At 36.7% G+C, this 16,684-nt stretch overlaps 1 long non-coding RNA gene and 1 pseudogene across 2 annotated transcripts; both read right to left on the reverse strand.

Moving 5' to 3' along the window:
- Positions 1-116: 116 nt before the first annotated feature.
- On the reverse strand, positions 117-6,468 carry LOC114400022. The gene is made up of 2 exons (XR_003663885.1): positions 6,132-6,468; positions 117-690 (listed from the first exon to the last, which is right to left on the reverse strand). It is a non-coding gene; the product is annotated as an uncharacterized LOC114400022 (long non-coding RNA).
- Positions 6,469-8,153: 1,685 nt separating this feature from the next.
- Positions 8,154-16,121, reverse strand: LOC114398179 (annotated as a pseudogene). Its single transcript, XR_003663515.1, has 9 exons — positions 15,783-16,121; positions 15,535-15,581; positions 14,120-15,397; positions 11,523-11,611; positions 10,637-10,739; positions 10,458-10,562; positions 9,814-9,931; positions 8,802-8,975; positions 8,154-8,674 (listed from the first exon to the last, which is right to left on the reverse strand). The product of XR_003663515.1 is annotated as an RING finger protein 10-like (transcript).
- Between the last annotated feature and the right edge of the window lie 563 nt (positions 16,122-16,684).

Here is a 16,684-nt window from a genome sequence, read left to right on the forward strand (position 1 = left end):
ATTTATTTAGATACCAATCCTCATTTCTTTAGAAAATAACTATTTTTCAATGCATTATCTTCTAAATATTATGTGGACAATCTAGTCATAATAAATAAAAAAACGCAGAGAAGAAAAATAGAAACAAGATTGCATTAAATAGATAATGAAAAATAGTTGCATCACAAGAGTTTGGTCTGCCAGGCTCCCAACAAAGGGATAGCCATGAGAGACTTTACACTTCGGGGGTTAATGTGGACAGAAGAAGGGGCTAGATGACTAGAAGAAAGAAAGGGAAGAATGACTAAAGAATGAGGATTTCCCCTATTAGGGGTGCTCAGGCTTTGGATTTCTTCATTGGAGAGCTCTAAGAATCGGCATGTGTTTCCCTTCTACTTCCTACTCCTTTTATAGGCCTGAGGTAACTTAATTTTCATGCCAACTTCTAGCTGAGTGCGCCCCCCTGAACTTACGGAGAATGATGGTTTAATCACGTGCTTAGTGCGGTGTTCACGCTAAGCGCACCCTTGGGCTTTCTTGTGGGCCTTCTTCGTGCTAAGCATGAGCTGGCTGCTGAGTGAGCACACGCACTGGGCTTGTCTCGTGTGTTAAGCGAGCTGTTCACTTCTTCAAACTTTTCTTCAAGGAATTTTCTTTGAGTTTTTGCATCAATTTTCCTCTAAAGCATTTGAAATCTTCTTTTTTTGACTTCTGCTAATAAAAAATTATAAAGATGTTAATTTCTTCATTATTTCATTAAAATCAATAGTAAAGTGAAGAAATTATAATCATTATTAACCAAAATTAACTATCAAATTAACTCAAATTTCGTAATTATCATATTCTCAAAACACTTTTTGAAAGCCATTTTGCATATGAAAAGATTAGATGATGCATGCACTGTCATACGTTTCCAGTCTTTACAATAAAGTTAAAATATTTTTTATTTAGCAAGATGAAGCTATTCTCCCTCGCTTGTGACCAGTCCGCATCCCTTCTTCGAAGAATACATCATGGCAGAAGACCGTCCACAGAGGATGGCGCTAGAGGACTACTCTAGCTCTACCACACCTCAATACTTCACCATTATTTCTAGACCAGATGTGCAAGCAGCTAGCATCTCATATCCACATTCCTTTCATCCAGTTGATTCAGGGGAATATGTTTCACAGCCTACCAAGTGAAGATCCGTACGCACATCTGACCACATACATTGAGATCTGCAACATGATGAAGATAGCGAGAGTTCCAGAGGATGTCATCTATCTCAACCTATTCTCTTTCTTTTTGGACGGTGAAGCAAAAAGATGGCTTCACTCGTTCAAGGGGAATAGCCTACGGACATGGGATGAAGTGGTGAAGAAGTTCCTGAAGAAGTACTTCCCAGAGTCCAAGACTGCCAAGGGGAAGGTCCAAATCTCATCCTTCCACCAACATCCTGACGAATCCTTGAATGAAGCCCTTGATCGCTTCCACGGGTTACTCCGGAAGACTCCTACACATGGGTTTAGTGAGTTAGTCCAGCTCAACATCTTCATTGATGGCTTGCAACCCCATTCCAAGCAACTCCTCGATCCCTCAGTCGGTGGGAAGATTAAGTTTAGACTCTAGAAGAATCCATGAAGCTGATAGAGAATATGACAACAATCGATCATGCCATTCTTCGTGATCGAGCCTACACACCTACAAAGAAAAGCCTTATTGAGCTCACTTCTCAAGATGATATGTTGGCTCAAAACAAGCTCCTGACCAAGACCTTGGAGACTCTTACAGCCACTTTGAGTAATCTTCCCCAACAACTACATGCAGTGCAACCTGCTTCAGCCATGCACAGTGGAGGATGCAACCTTTGTGGGGGTGCTCATGAGTCAGGCTCATGCATGGTTCAAGACGATGCAACCAACGAGGTCAACTACATGGGAGCTCAGAATCTCCATGGATTCCAAGGCTACAACCAAGGAGGACCACTTGGATTCAATCAAGGGAAAAATTTCACACAGGGATAAAGCTGGAGGAATCATCTGGGTAACCAGTTCAACAAGGAGCAAAAAAGTCAGTCTGTCCAAAATTCCAACGAAGGGGTCGATCTTTATGAGAAGACCAACAAGCTTGAGGAGACATTGAATCAATTCATACGGATGTCCATGTCTAACCATAGGAGCACAAAGTCATCAATCAAGAACTTGGAGATACAAGTGGGACAATTAGCCAAACAAATGGCTAAAAGACCCATTAGCAGCTTTAGAGCCAACACTGAGATAAAGCTCAAAGAGGAGTGCAAGGTAATTTTCACTATGAGGGAAACTGCAGAGAAGGAAAGGAGAATTAAGGAGGATATGCGTGATGAGGAAGGAGAAAAAAAGAAGAGGGAGGAAAAGATAAGAGTAAGGAGAGTGGTAATAAGGTCTCAACCACTAAGACCAAGACCAAGAGCCAGTTAGCTCAGGAGGCTAGAAGAGAGATACCACCAGCCTCATCAAAAAAGGCACCATACCCTCTAGTGCCATCAAAGAAGGACAAGGAACGCTACTTCAAGTAGTTCCTTGACATATTCCAGAAGTTGGAGATTACTATCCCTTTTGGAGAGACCTTACAACAGATGTCATTGTACAAAAAGTTCTTAAAGGATTTCCTTATAAAAAAAAAGGAAAGTACATAAAAAACAAAACCATTGTGGTGGGAGAAAATTGCAATGCAGTAATACAGAAGCTACCTCCCAAGTTCAAAGATCCAGGAAGCGTCACCATCTCTTGCTCTATTGGGAGTGTATTCGTAGGTAAGGCTCTTATTGACTTAGAAGCAAGTATCAATTTGATGTCACTTTCTATGTGCAAGAGAATTGGAAACCTGAAAATTGACATTTCAAGGATGGCACTCTAGCTAGTCGACCGTTCCATCACTAAACCGTTCAGGGTAGTTGAAGACGTCCTGATCAAAGTCCACCAACTCCCTTTTTCGGTGGAATTTGTGATCATGTACATTGAAGAAGATGTTGAGATCCCCTTGATTTTGGGTCATTCATTCATGGTGACTATAAAGTGTGTTGTGCACATATGGAAGGGCAAACATCTCTGCCTTTTTCTCAGTCGGAGAAGCTCCTCCCTATGCTGCATAGCCTCCACCATGGCTAGTACCTACTGATGTAGAGCCTCCACCATCTCTCCCTCCGGCAGCCGATGATGACACCAGAGGCATTCCTAACCCATGTTGCTTGGCCAGGAGTCCAACCTCCTTGTGTTAGGGGGGTGACACCTTTGGTGTAGCTGATGATGATGCCGCAAATGTTGAAGCTAATGATGATTATGTTGCGAACATCAATGATGCTTATAGAGCTTGGGATCTAGGACCCACATAGGATTGAGACCCATTTTTTTACCAAGATTTATTATTTTTTTCTCTTTTTATTTTATTTTTCTTGTCTTTAGTTTTTTCTTTTTCTTTATTTGTCTTTATTTCAATTTTAGCAGTTTAATTTAAATCATTGAATAAAAAATTTGCATTATAGGGACAGAGGAAATTAGTAATGGGCTATGACTTGTTCTGGATAAGTTGATGCATGAGATACTGTGTACTGATGAGATAATTGTGAAAGTTCTGATTCTTATGAGCAGGTGTCATTCTGAGTGATGAAGTATGAATCAAAAGCACAAGAGTATAGAGGTTAGCACGTCTGAATGGAAATCATTGTATGATAAGCCAAGCACTTCATAAATGTCCGATGAGTTGTGCGAACCTTTGACTATGAGAGAACGATTGTTCTTAATTTTCTGATTTTGCATGATTCTCAGACTGTTTGAATACATACACATGGTGGAAATAATCAAGGCCTTGTTTGATTTTCTTAGCCACTTAGCCAAATAGCCAACCTGTTATGTGAATGAATCCCTTGCATCCTGTTGAGCCTAATGCAGTAAATTGTTTTTGAAACCTGAACCTAATGAAATTAATTACCACCTTATCTTAGGTTGTAGGAAAGCACATGTCAAGGCAAATTTACCCTTAATTTGGGGGAGTTGGAATGTTGGTATTGGTGAAAAATTTTGTTACAAGAACATCACCAATAGCACACACTCAAATGCAAAGGTGATAAGTTGCTACAGTACCCATTCAATTTCTTAAAAAAAAAGAAAAAAATTGAAAAAAAATTATGTTTCAAATAAAGAGCCGATAACAACTAAGTGTTAAATAAATTTTGTGTGTTGTTAGGAATAAAAGGCAAGAAAGTCAGGGGCTATGAAATATAAGTCATAGGTTATCAGGTGCTATCTTAGAATCTAATTTTGAATCCAAAGAAAAACCATGAGTTCCTTTTTAGCCCGGCCAAGTTACAAGCCTAAAAAGTCCTTAGTGATCCATAATATGTGTGTATGATTACATTAACTGAGATGAAGTGCAAAGTTGGGAATATTATTTTTAGTTGTTAGATTAAAAACACTCTTAGCCAAGACACTTGTGCGCTGAGAGAAACACTGTCCTTGTGAGGAATGAAGTGTGGTAAGTCTGCCTTGATGAAGTTTTACTTGCTAACCTTTTTCATCTCCATGTGTATTCCTTCTTGCTTTCATCACAAGATCAAGACAAATGCAAGCTCAGGATCAGTCAGTGAAAGGTTTGAAAAGGTTTCACAGTTATCTCATGTGTTGATACTTTCAGACTTGTCTTTTGCTTGAGGACAAGAAAATGTTTTAATTTGGGGGAGTTTGATAATTGCAAAATATGAGCTAATTTGATAGTCAATTTTGACTAATAAATAGGTGTAATTTCTTTACTTTATTATTGTTTTTAAGGAAATAATGAAGAAATCAATATCTTTGCAATTTTTTATTAGTAGAATTCAAAAGAAGAAGATTTCAAGTGCTTTAGAGGAAAAATTGATGCAAAAACTAGAAGAAAAAACATTGAAGAAGAGTTGGAAGAATTGGATAGCTTGCTCAATGCATAATCTAGGCTCAGTGCGTAACTCTCGCTTAGCGGACAAATCCAGGCTTAGCGTGAAGTCTTGCTCAGCGCCCCACTCTCGCTTAGCGCACAGGTCAGGCTTAGCGCGAGAAGGTTCACGAGGAAAAGTCTAAGGCGCACTTAGCACGAAGTAAGCGTGAAAATTAAGCTACTTAGCGCCTATATAAGGAGAAGGAAGCAGAAAGGAAAAGAAGAACCGAGTCCTAGAGCTATCCAAAGCCTGAACCCCTTAAGGGAAACCCTTTTTTCTTATCCATGCCCCATTTTCTTACTACTAGTCATCCAACCATTTCTTTTATTAGCCTCTGAAGTGTAAAGTCTTTCATGGCTATAAGAGGCTAAACCTCCTTTGGGAGCCTAGCAGCCAACGCCCTTGTAATGCAACTGCTCTTCTTATCTATTAATACAATTTCAATTTCTATTATTCTTTTCTGCTTTTCATTGTTATTGTGTGGTTTGGTCATCCATGCATATGTTTTTAGGGATTATTCATTGGGAAATGGTAATGTCTAAAGAACCGGGAAACAGCATCTCAACATTGCATTACTAGGGATAGAGTGACTTTGTTGTGTCTCTGCATACATCTTTACACTTAATGTGGTTTATGATTCAATCTTTGCAAAGGGATTTGAGAGAGAGAATACATAAATTAGACTTTTCATCATGAGGGATCAATGTTGAGCATATTAGTAGATATGGGTGGAAATTGTGAAAACAGTTAATAGAGAAAAACATTAGTATTACATCAAGGGTAGTTAGACATGTTAGGCCCTAACATGATTGCATTTTGAACTCATCTTTTGCATTCATCTTTGTTCTCTTCTTGTTTATTTTTATTATTCTTGTCTTTTTAAATTTAATTTCTTTCCTTTTCTTTATTGCTATTCTACCCCCTTTCTTCTCTTGCTTATAAATTGAATATTTACCAACGCAAGTACGAACAAAGTCTTTGTGGATTCGACACTCAATCTTTCGTTTTAATCTTTATTACTTGTTATAAAATTGGTACACTTGACAATCTGTTAACCGCATATGACATGAAAAATGCGTATGACATCGAGTATGCAAAATAAATATCCACCAATTTTATATGCCAAATTGAAAAAAAAAAATACCTCATTGACACTTCAAAATTGAAACCAAAGGTAATTTAATGGCAGACAAAATACCTCAAATGTAATACACATACATACCACCATATAGTGCTTCATCGGAGCGCCTCCATAGTCTTTGACCAAAATGGAAAGTAGGATTTGCTAAGACACCAACAACTACAATGGATTCCAACGCTGGGCTGTTCGGGCATCGTTTGAAAGAAGCGCAATCTCGACGGTGAGAACAACAACGGATTTCAGAACCATATAACAGAAAACAAAATAACATCTCAAAAAGGGGATGTTCTAACCTTATTACACACAAGTAAATGCTTCAACCATGGTTAAACCAAGCAACAAAAAGGTCAGGAGACATACTTTACAACTCAGGGTCTTAAAAGAATTTTAAAATTACACTTGCCTTAAAAAATTTAAAAATAACCTCAATTGTATACATCTAATAATAGGATAAGGAAATCTCACCGCATCGGTCGATTCTCTATTAAATGAATCGCATGGTTTATATTCCACATGCATCGTGGGAGTAGTTTCCAAACTTCTGGAGTAAGCCCGATGCAACCTTTCTCCAAACTAATGTACACATTGTGCATACCAATCAGGTATGCTAGCATTTGTCAAAATTAAAAACAAGAAAAAAAAAACATTTTTTTTATTTCTTTCAAAACTAGGAGGAAAATGTTTAAAATTATGTAAAAACTTCCATTTTATACAAATATGTTTTGTTTTTAATTTTGTATTTTAAAACTAAAAATTAAAAACTTCCAACCACTTTGAACTAGGCATGAAGTAAATATAGCAGCAGAAATTGGAAGTCATAACATCTAGTAACCAAAAATTTTCATCGAAATATTATGACAAGAATAAATTAATTTTGGCCAAAGAACAAATACAAACGTTATAATATATGTTTAAATTTTGTATATTTTAAATTTGCTTATAAACCACTTTTTCAAACAATAATAAAAGTAATTTTTAATTTAGATTTAATACTATCTTCTCAATATATGATTTTTTTTTATTTTTTTTATAAGATTTTTTAAAGTTATCTTTTACATTAATTATTTTTCATCCAAATACTCTTAATAACTTTACCATAAATGCTATATATTTAAAAGATTAATATATTATCTCTTGTAAGGATTAAATACAAAGATTAACAATTAAATAGAAAAAAGAAATATTATAATTCCTAATAAATTAAAGGATAATTTTGACAAGATACTACAAATTATTAATAAATTTAATATTATTAACTATATTAATAATTTTTTAAAATAATATGAATTAGTAAAAAAATCTTATACGTAGAATCAAACGATCGTATGTATTAATTTTGTAATCAATATTTTTTATTTTAATAATAAATTTGTAATATATATTTGACTAAATTACTATTTTGATTCCTGATTTGCAAAATAAATGATTTTCATCCCTTTTTTAATTGTAAAAAAGTAACAATTTTAGTGTCTCTCTCCACTTGGTATTTGATGACCGTCAAAAACTACATCTCTTTCAATAGTTATGAATAATGTGTTTTGGGAGAGAGAAAGAAGCGTGAAATCCAACGTAGTCTTGAGGCCTAAGATAGTTTTTGAAGTTTTGAAAGAAATAAAAACACATCTTAAGCCCGCTGGTATGCAATACAAATAATTTAATGTTTATTGTTATTTGGTCAAGTACGAATTTCGATGGGTGTTTTTCCTCCAACTCGCACCTGCCTGAAATTACCCATGTTAAATTGAATTTTCCACTTTTTTAACCCATAGCTCATTCACCAGAGATATTTCATTGCTACGGTTAGGATGGATTACGGTCAGGTGCAATATTTTTGCTCCACCCTACCTTCATGCATAAAAACCCATCAAATCTCTTCTAAAATGTTTGTTGTTTTGCAGGGAGGGGTCAATGGGTAGACCATTCGCAAATTCTCAACAGTTAAACTGAGTGCATTGATCAATCTACATGAAATTGTTATAATTTAATCAAAGATATTGAATTTGATTTCTGGGTGTCCAATTACGTTAGATACTCAGAAATTTTTTAACCATCCATAATAATTATACTCTAGCCAGCAAAATTACTAAGGATAGTACACACATTGTTTGTTTAAAAAATCAATCTGTAGTTAACAAAACCCGCTTCCAAATTTAAATGTCTTGTGTATAGTCAATGCTCATAGTCTGGATTTAATTAACATACCCAACGCCAGCACAGTTCTACAGATCCACAGAAACAATATACTGACCTTCTAACAGTTGTGGCTTGTTTATTGCTAAAAACATTTATTCTCTCCACACATGCCTACCTACCTACAAGTAGTTAAGAGGTGCATAAATATGATCCGTAGAACGTTACTAACTCTACACTGAAATCATCTGCCAGAGAGTTTGGCTTGGGACTATAGCAGGGAGGAGGCTGAGAATCATTGACACTCGCATAATCTAGGGTAAGGGTCGGCAACCAAAATCAATAGCGCCTACCACCAGCTGTTGACAGAAGAACTCGATTTGGTTTCTTTCCCTTCTTCCCCAACTCATTTGTCTTTGGTGCATTCGAGCTTATATTAGATTCTGTTCTTGATGTAACATTGGAGTATGATTGTGTCTCCCCATTTCTCAAACCTACAGAATCACAACAATTAAGAGCATAACATTTTCAGGCATTTGGAGCACCTCGTTTCTTCAGTTATATAATAGCACAACAAATTTTGGCATGCAGAATATATCCAATTCCATTAACATATAATACCTGTTGTGACAGAAGAATCAGCAGTTGTGTTGTTATTATGCAGACCACTAGTTTCTTGAATTTGTAAGGATGGAGAATCATGAGCAGCAGCAAACCCAAGCCTAGTAACATTTGAGAACGATTTTCTCTCCCCAGCTAAGGGAGGACTTGATGATATGGTTGAATTTCCAAGAGCTAAACAAAAACACAAATACAAAAATTAAATACACCATAGCACATCATTAACTGCAATAAATGAAATGTAAAATGGAAGAGAAGGCAGCCTGAATAGCCATAAGGCCTAAGTACAATAATGGAAATTAAAAAATACATCACAAATAATTACAGCATACATAATCATTAATTTTCTCACACAATAAAGTATTTCCACAATAGCAATATTTCCAGAGGTTCAACATTAGGCCCAAAAGAAGTCCATGACAATGGTTGGTACTATATACTAAATGAGAAGAGAGGGTAAATTGGGCAGACAAGGAGAAACCATTATGGGGAGTGGAGAATTTCAAGGAATCTATTGAGACAGTTGGGAAGAGTCAGGAGGAGGTCCCCTCAGCAGAGGTGGTTTTTTAGTGTGATCATCAGCAGTACGAAGAAGATGGAAAGAAGGGTATCCAGAAGAGACAAAATTTAGACGCAGTTTTAGGTGCTTTTGGTGTTATTCTCCAATCAAAATTGGAGTTTCACCTCAATAAGCAACATAATAATTAAAGATCAGCATCAATAATCAAAGTGAAACTCTAATTCTGATAGGAAAGTAGTACCAAAAGTACCTAAGGATTGACATCAAAGTTTATCTATCCAAAATTGAGTATTCCTTTGGTACTATGCCTGCAGCTAGTCTGTCTCTCCTGGAAATTTCATTCCTTCTTTATTTGTGTTCAAGTTCTGTACAATTTCCATTGTGGAACTATCTCTAACAATTTCCCTGCCTCGAGGGATTGCTGATAATTTACAGCAGAACCATTATCCTAACAACCAAGTTCCATCTTCCAACATCCAAAAAGCAGATTACCTTCAAAGTCATCCATGGAGAATGTCGGAGGATCATTGCGAGAAGTAAACTGATGACTTAATGATATGGGAAGAGAATAAGCAGCAGTAGCTTCAGCCATTATTTTTTCCTTCTTTTCCTAAAAACAAGAATATAACATAATTCTAGCAACATGAGAAAGCACATTCCAAAATATTTTGGATACCAAAACAAAAATATATTAATTATCAATATAAGGCATTTGCTAACATAAAAAGAATCAAAGTACCAAACATGCAATTAGAAGGCTATGGGCCCCGTTTCAGTGCCATAAAAGAAGTTTCAGAACCCAGGTTCAACTGTAATCTAACAAGAAATGGCCTCCAGATTCAGAAACCTAAAAGATAAGCTTGCAAAACCCTAAATCTTCATCTGGTCCAACCCTGAGAAGATTTCCTTCACACACAACCTCCCCTACTTGCACACCAGACAAAAAGACTTACAAAGGAGACATATAATGAATGGAAAAAGTTGATAAAATCAGCTTTCCCAGAGAAATTTCATTCCACAACTATCATATCCTTTTATACACATGTTAAGGGTATAATATTATGTGAGTCAAGGCCAAAACCGTACAAGACTCCATGAAATCTACATAAATAAAATATGATGGGCTACATGGATACCTTTTTAGCAAGTTGCTTCCTCTGATTTGCACGCTTCTTGATTTCATCCATAAATGGGGAAAATGCTTCAGGAGGCAACATCTCACTCAAATCAACTTCACAAAGCTGAAAAATTAGCAAACATCTATTATGAATCATCAAAAAATATCTTGGAAGTATAAAACTCTTTTAACAGGCACCTGAAAGGTTGTGGTTAATGGAAAATGACTAAGGAATCGATAGCGCCTCCTGATGGCCTCAGACTGAGTAACTGACTCCAATTGTAGGATCCTTCCACTTATTCTGCAATCAGTATACATTGGTCAAAAAGGATTTAATGATAAGTAATGCTCCTCCGAATAGAAAGATGTCCATTCAAGATCAAGACATCAACCACAAATACAGATATTCTAATCATCACCAACTAATATCCTCAGACAGTCAGACCTACATTTGAAAAGACAAATGCTACCACTACTACTAGTACTATTGTAGACATCGACATATCTGATGAAATGGATAAAAATTAAAGCAACATCTATTGAAAATTTTGTCTTTGATAGAGCCCAAAGGTGATTGGTCCATGAAGCCAACAGCCCTAGTGGATTAAGGCTTCATGGTTAATTGGTTATTGTTGGTGTAACTTCTCATAGGTGTTTCTCACTGATTTTAATTATTGAATGTGTTTCTGTTACACAGGAATTACAAACCAAACTTCATTTGAATCGAATGCCATCTTTTTAGTCTGTAGCTGAGGTTCAATTCTATTTTGAAATCCATCGTACATGTTATAAGGATTGGCATTAATAGCATACTAGTGAAATCTTAATAGTTTGTGTGGCATTTATCTTCTTTTGCAACAGTGGACTTGTATATAAATGATATTAATGAGATTAGAGGTCCTTGTTGTATGGTGCATATAAGTTTATTAACCAAAATAGAGACTTGACAGTTCATTTTATAGCTTAAAATGATAAAAAGGTTCTGCATTATGCCAACATTATTTAACCTTAAGCCCACAAACCAACACACATGTTCCCACTTTCTAAAGCATATAGGAGAAATAAATTTTGACTTTGTCCAAACCTGTGAGGAAGCATATCATAGCTCCCATAATGGTGAAGCAAACACTTCATATTCAGAGGATGAAGAATTAGATGCTGACCATCAGCAGCCTGAAATAGACAAGCATGGTAACTACCAGATGCCACCATTAAAGCTGGTTTAAGTATAAAACAATCAGGGATTCCTCAATGAAACTAAAAGAAGAAATTCCACATAACCAACTGGGAGGGTCTACGAGATAAAAGGGTTTAGGATAGCTAGGTAGACATAATCTGACATCAATAGATAATTAAAGTTCAAAGTTAACATTTTGCCAGTATGGGCAACCAAGCCAGGCTTATATCAGCATCAACTCACACAACCCGCTCAACATCTAAAACCGACGACATTGGAATAACAATTGATCTTTAGATTACATCACAATGAAAAATATCAGTCAATGATGCTCTAAGATAGAATCAAAAGCAGCTAAAATATTCCACTTGTGATTAAAGCTTTTATAAATAACTACGCTCTCAAGTGGTCAAAGTCTAGAGATCCGATTTGGACACAGCCTCAGCGTTATGTTGACAACTAGAAAATTCTCTCTCCCCCATTAATGATATTGTTACAAAACAATCATAAGTTACAAAAAAAATCAGTAAATAGAAAAGGGAGCAGTTGTGAGACCGACATTGATTGCTGAAAGAGTAATGGAGGTTAGCTAGCCTTAATGATCTTCAGATCAGAGCCTTTATTTTCACTTAACTTCTTTTCAAGAAAGCTGATGTACAGTTCTTTATTTGTCTTGAAGTACAATTTAAGAGCAGCATACTTAGAGTGTTTACGATGACCAATTGTTTGCAGAGCAATGCTATTATTGTATGCCCAATAATACTCAGAGATAGAGACAAACTAATTAAGTTACCAGTGCTGCTGTTATATTCCATTCCTCAGTTTAATCTGAAAATTTCCCATACACTTTAGTTTTCTTATTTTATGCTTCAGCTCTATAGAGGAATAGTTTAAGAGTGAATGGATCCTCTCATTTGAAATTTTAACATGACCTTGATGGAGCTCTGTCAGATTTGTTAATGTTGATTGCTGATAAAAAAAAAGATTTGTTAATGTTGATGAAGAGAGAGATACACAAAATCTCCAAATGACCTACTCATGCCAAAACCTAACAAAACATTCCCAGTGTAATACTATAAACATCTACCATACAAAACTCATTTAAATAAATAGATAAAATTAATTAGACTGATTCTCGGATCTCATATTTCTTGTTCCTTCTCAAAAACAACTTACAAGTAACATGTTATAATGTACTCTCAACATCAAAGCTCAATCCATCTCTTGAATTATTTCAGATTTCCGAACCATGAAGACAGTTTCTGTCTTCTCCTAATTTAACCTATAACTCAGCCGTTACTGTTGTCAATAACATGGTACAGTCTGTTGTCTTCAACAAATGTTGTTAATGGCAGATGGCGGTTCATGGCGAAAAGCCAAAAATCCGCCATAAAAATATGGCGGATGGCGTAGCAAAAAATGGCGGATGGTTCAGCCATTTAAAAGAGGACTGCACAGAAAAAAAAAATACGTGGTGTCAAATAGAAAAAAAAATAAAAATGGGACTGTTAAAAATAAAAAGAGGGTGTCAAATAGAAAAATGAAAAAAAAAAGCTGTAGACATCAAAAACGGGTGTCAAACAGCAAAAAAAAAATATAAACAAAAAAAAAGCACACCACACTGAACTGCGCCACGACGTTCGCCTTCGTGAGGGTGCAGGGTCGGTGCGGCATCGCCTTCGCAGGGTCATCTGCCGGTGCTCGTCGCCGTCGAGTGCCGGTGCTTGTCGCTACTGGGTCGTGCGTGCAGGCCGTGGGGTCGTCGCTGCTGGGTGCACGGTGGCTGCTGCGTGCAGGGTCGCTGCAGGGTGCGGGGTGTCGCTCCTGGTTGCGTGCTGCGTTCTGTGCTGCATTTCCCCGCTGCGCTTTTGAATAAAATAACAGGTAGGGTTGGGTCGGGTCAGCCCAACTCCTACCGTGCAAAAAATACAAAAAAACCCGTTATTTCCGCTATACCGCCATGGCTATGGTGCCGCCATTGTAAACCCGCCACGCCACCGCTATTCGGTAGCGTTTTTTCAAATTTCCGTCATGCAAAACCGCCATAGCGCCGCCATTGCCACCATTTGATAACAGTCTTCAACAGAAGTTCATTTTGATTTTTCTTAAGATTTTTAAAGGAGTAAGAATACTAGGTCACTGTTCTCCACCATAACCTCACGCATAAGGGCATACTGATATCTCACGCATCACCTCGACTGCACAAGCAATCTGATATAGCAAACCAAAGAGCCACTAAAACTTCCAAATATAACCTGAGTGTAAAACAGTAATATAGCAAATGTCTTCATCCATCTTTACAAACCCTTATAATCCTACCCTATCCTCAGTCAAGCCCACGACTTTCAAAGCACAAAGTTGTCTGAAAAAGTCTTACTACATGATGTTAAATTGCTCCATATAATTTCTAATAGACACATTCATTTCAAACAGAAAATTATGAAGCAAGAAACATGGGATACAGAACACAAATCTAAAACCAACTGTCATAACTCATAAGTTACCTGGTAGAAACTGTATGAATCATTTTCCTTCACATCTCCAACAACACCACTTGAATGCCTTTGAATATCGTTTTTCTCCTCATATGAAGAAGATAAATTCATTTCCTGCTCTATTAATTCTTTCTCCACATCCAACTTTTGATCCAAACAGATTCCGGCAGTTGACTTATCCAACATCATAACCTTATTTTGATCAAGGAAATCAGAAGAGGAAGTTCTTGATCCATTAGAACAGTTTTCATCGTCACTATCCACAGAATTTGCAACTGTTGACGGTATCTGATGTTCGTAATCATTAAGCTTAGAAGATTTTTCACTGTCATGAGACCTGAGCTCACTCCAATACCTCTTCCTCTGTTCTAATTGTTGCATTGCAGCACAAACATAAGGAAGCTTCTCCAGGTCATCAACAAGACCTGAATCAGCTCTGGCTAGCCAACCATCTAGATCAGATATTGCATGTCTCACCGAGAGATCTACATCTGATGTAAGAGTGAACTTAGAAAAGGGATCGCAGATATCTTCATTGGCACGTGATGTGATATTTGTCTCTTGTTTATTTTTAAGTGACAGAGTAAAGGAATCCTTTTTCCGCGTTAAAAAGGTGAACTCAGCATTATCTCGTACTTGATACTGTTTGACATTTGTGATGTGCACCGTATATAAATCCTTGGCAGATATCATCACAAAGCACAAAGGACACCTTTTCCAGCTATCACCTTTGTGATCCGCTTCACCCATCAATAAGTACTGTAGAATACATGGGAAACAGAAAATATGTCCACATGAGGTTATCTGCGGACACAGGGGATACTCCAAACAAATTGGACACTGAACTGAAAAAGGGGTCAAATATGTCACGCATATAATATCTTCCCACTGCAACATTTTATCTGGATCCATCGACTCAGGCGAATAATTTCCCGAACCTAGTACCGTGAACTTGTAATTCGCCTGCAAAAACAAATCTTTGCTGTACGGCTTCCTCTTCCGATGCCTTCTTGTTGTAGGAGGAGGAGGAGGACCCCGTGGTTGAGAACGGGATATTGGGTCATATTGAAAATTCAGCAAGTAGTTCCCATTCACCGTCTGAGCTTTTCTCCCCGGCAAAGGGGCACTTCCATGAGAACTGACGGACCCAGGAGTTTGTTGATTTCTATGATATGAAACTGTTCCAGTTCACGTTCGGGTCCATCTTGCCCCGTGACTCCTAGAACGTGTTCTAGAGTTTTGTTCAGGTGAAACCATCACTCCACTTGGAGACCCTACTTCTGTCACCTAAAACGCGCACAAGAGAACAAAAAGTAACCAACAGACACCCACACACAAAGACACAAACACGCAATTCTACTATTCAACACTTCTATTAAGGTCATAAGCTTCCAGAAACTAAGGAACACAATATAAAATACTACCTTTCCGGAAGATCCACCAGAATCTTGAGCGGCTGAAGACGACGAACCTACCGACAAAATCGAATCACTAAATCAGTTAATCAAGCAGAGCACCAAACAACGAAAAACCATTTAAACACACAATCTCAAATTTAGACAATTAAATCCCCAAAACAAAATAAAGCAATTAAACACCACAATTTCGCACAGAGCGGTGAACCAAATTACATAGAGAATTGAAAGGAAAGCGAAGAGATCGAGGAGCGAACCTGGGGTATCGGAGATCTGGAGAGATCCGAAAGCGAGGTTGATTGGTGAGGGGGAAAGAGAAGAGAAGGGTTGAGGAATAGGGTTTCCGGTTCCATGTTGGGGATTAGGGTTGGGAGATGGCGCAGAGGAAGAAGACGAAGATGCCGCTTGGGTTTGTGAGGGCAAGATGGACATGAAAGTTCTAGAAGGAGGGGTTTAGGGTTGTTTCGTAGGTTCAGCTTCTATTCTACTTAACCAAACTATGTCGAATGTACTTATTGTGCTGGCTGTGTCTTCGCGGCTCCGTGGGTATCTCTGCCGCATCTTTGCCGAATATCGGTTTTAGTTTTAGCGCCACCACCACAAGCCACAAGGTCCACAACACAATGCAATCAATTATTTTTCATTTTTGTTTTTTTTTATCATCATTATTATTTGAATATTTGTCACGTATTATTATTATTATGATCATCCTTATGGTGTTGATTAAAAATAAAAGTAAGAAAAATTGTTTGAAAAATGAAAAATTATTAACTGTTTCTTAAAATAAAAATGTTTAATAAGAAATATTTTATTTTCTTTAATCTGTATTTTTAAAATTTTGTTAATATGATATTTTATTTTTCTTTAAATAATATTGGAAAAAATAATTGAAAATGTTGTACTGAATAAAAATATGTACATTTTTTATTCAACATTTTATGAGTTTTGTTATAATTGAGTTAATATATTTTATCAAACAAAATATATACTTCATAATTTTTTATGCATATATACTTAATAATGTAACAAGTTCTCCAAGATATAACAATTCCTTTCCAAAATGATTTTTGGGGCACTAACAAGTGGTTTTGTGATACTAACCAAAAAAACTCAAAAGAAAAAGAGAATGAAGGCTTTGAAAAGGATATATCCCTTATGA

This window comes from Glycine soja, chromosome 19 (assembly GCF_004193775.1).
Source record: "Glycine soja cultivar W05 chromosome 19, ASM419377v2, whole genome shotgun sequence".
NCBI lineage: Eukaryota > Viridiplantae > Streptophyta > Magnoliopsida > Fabales > Fabaceae > Glycine > Glycine soja.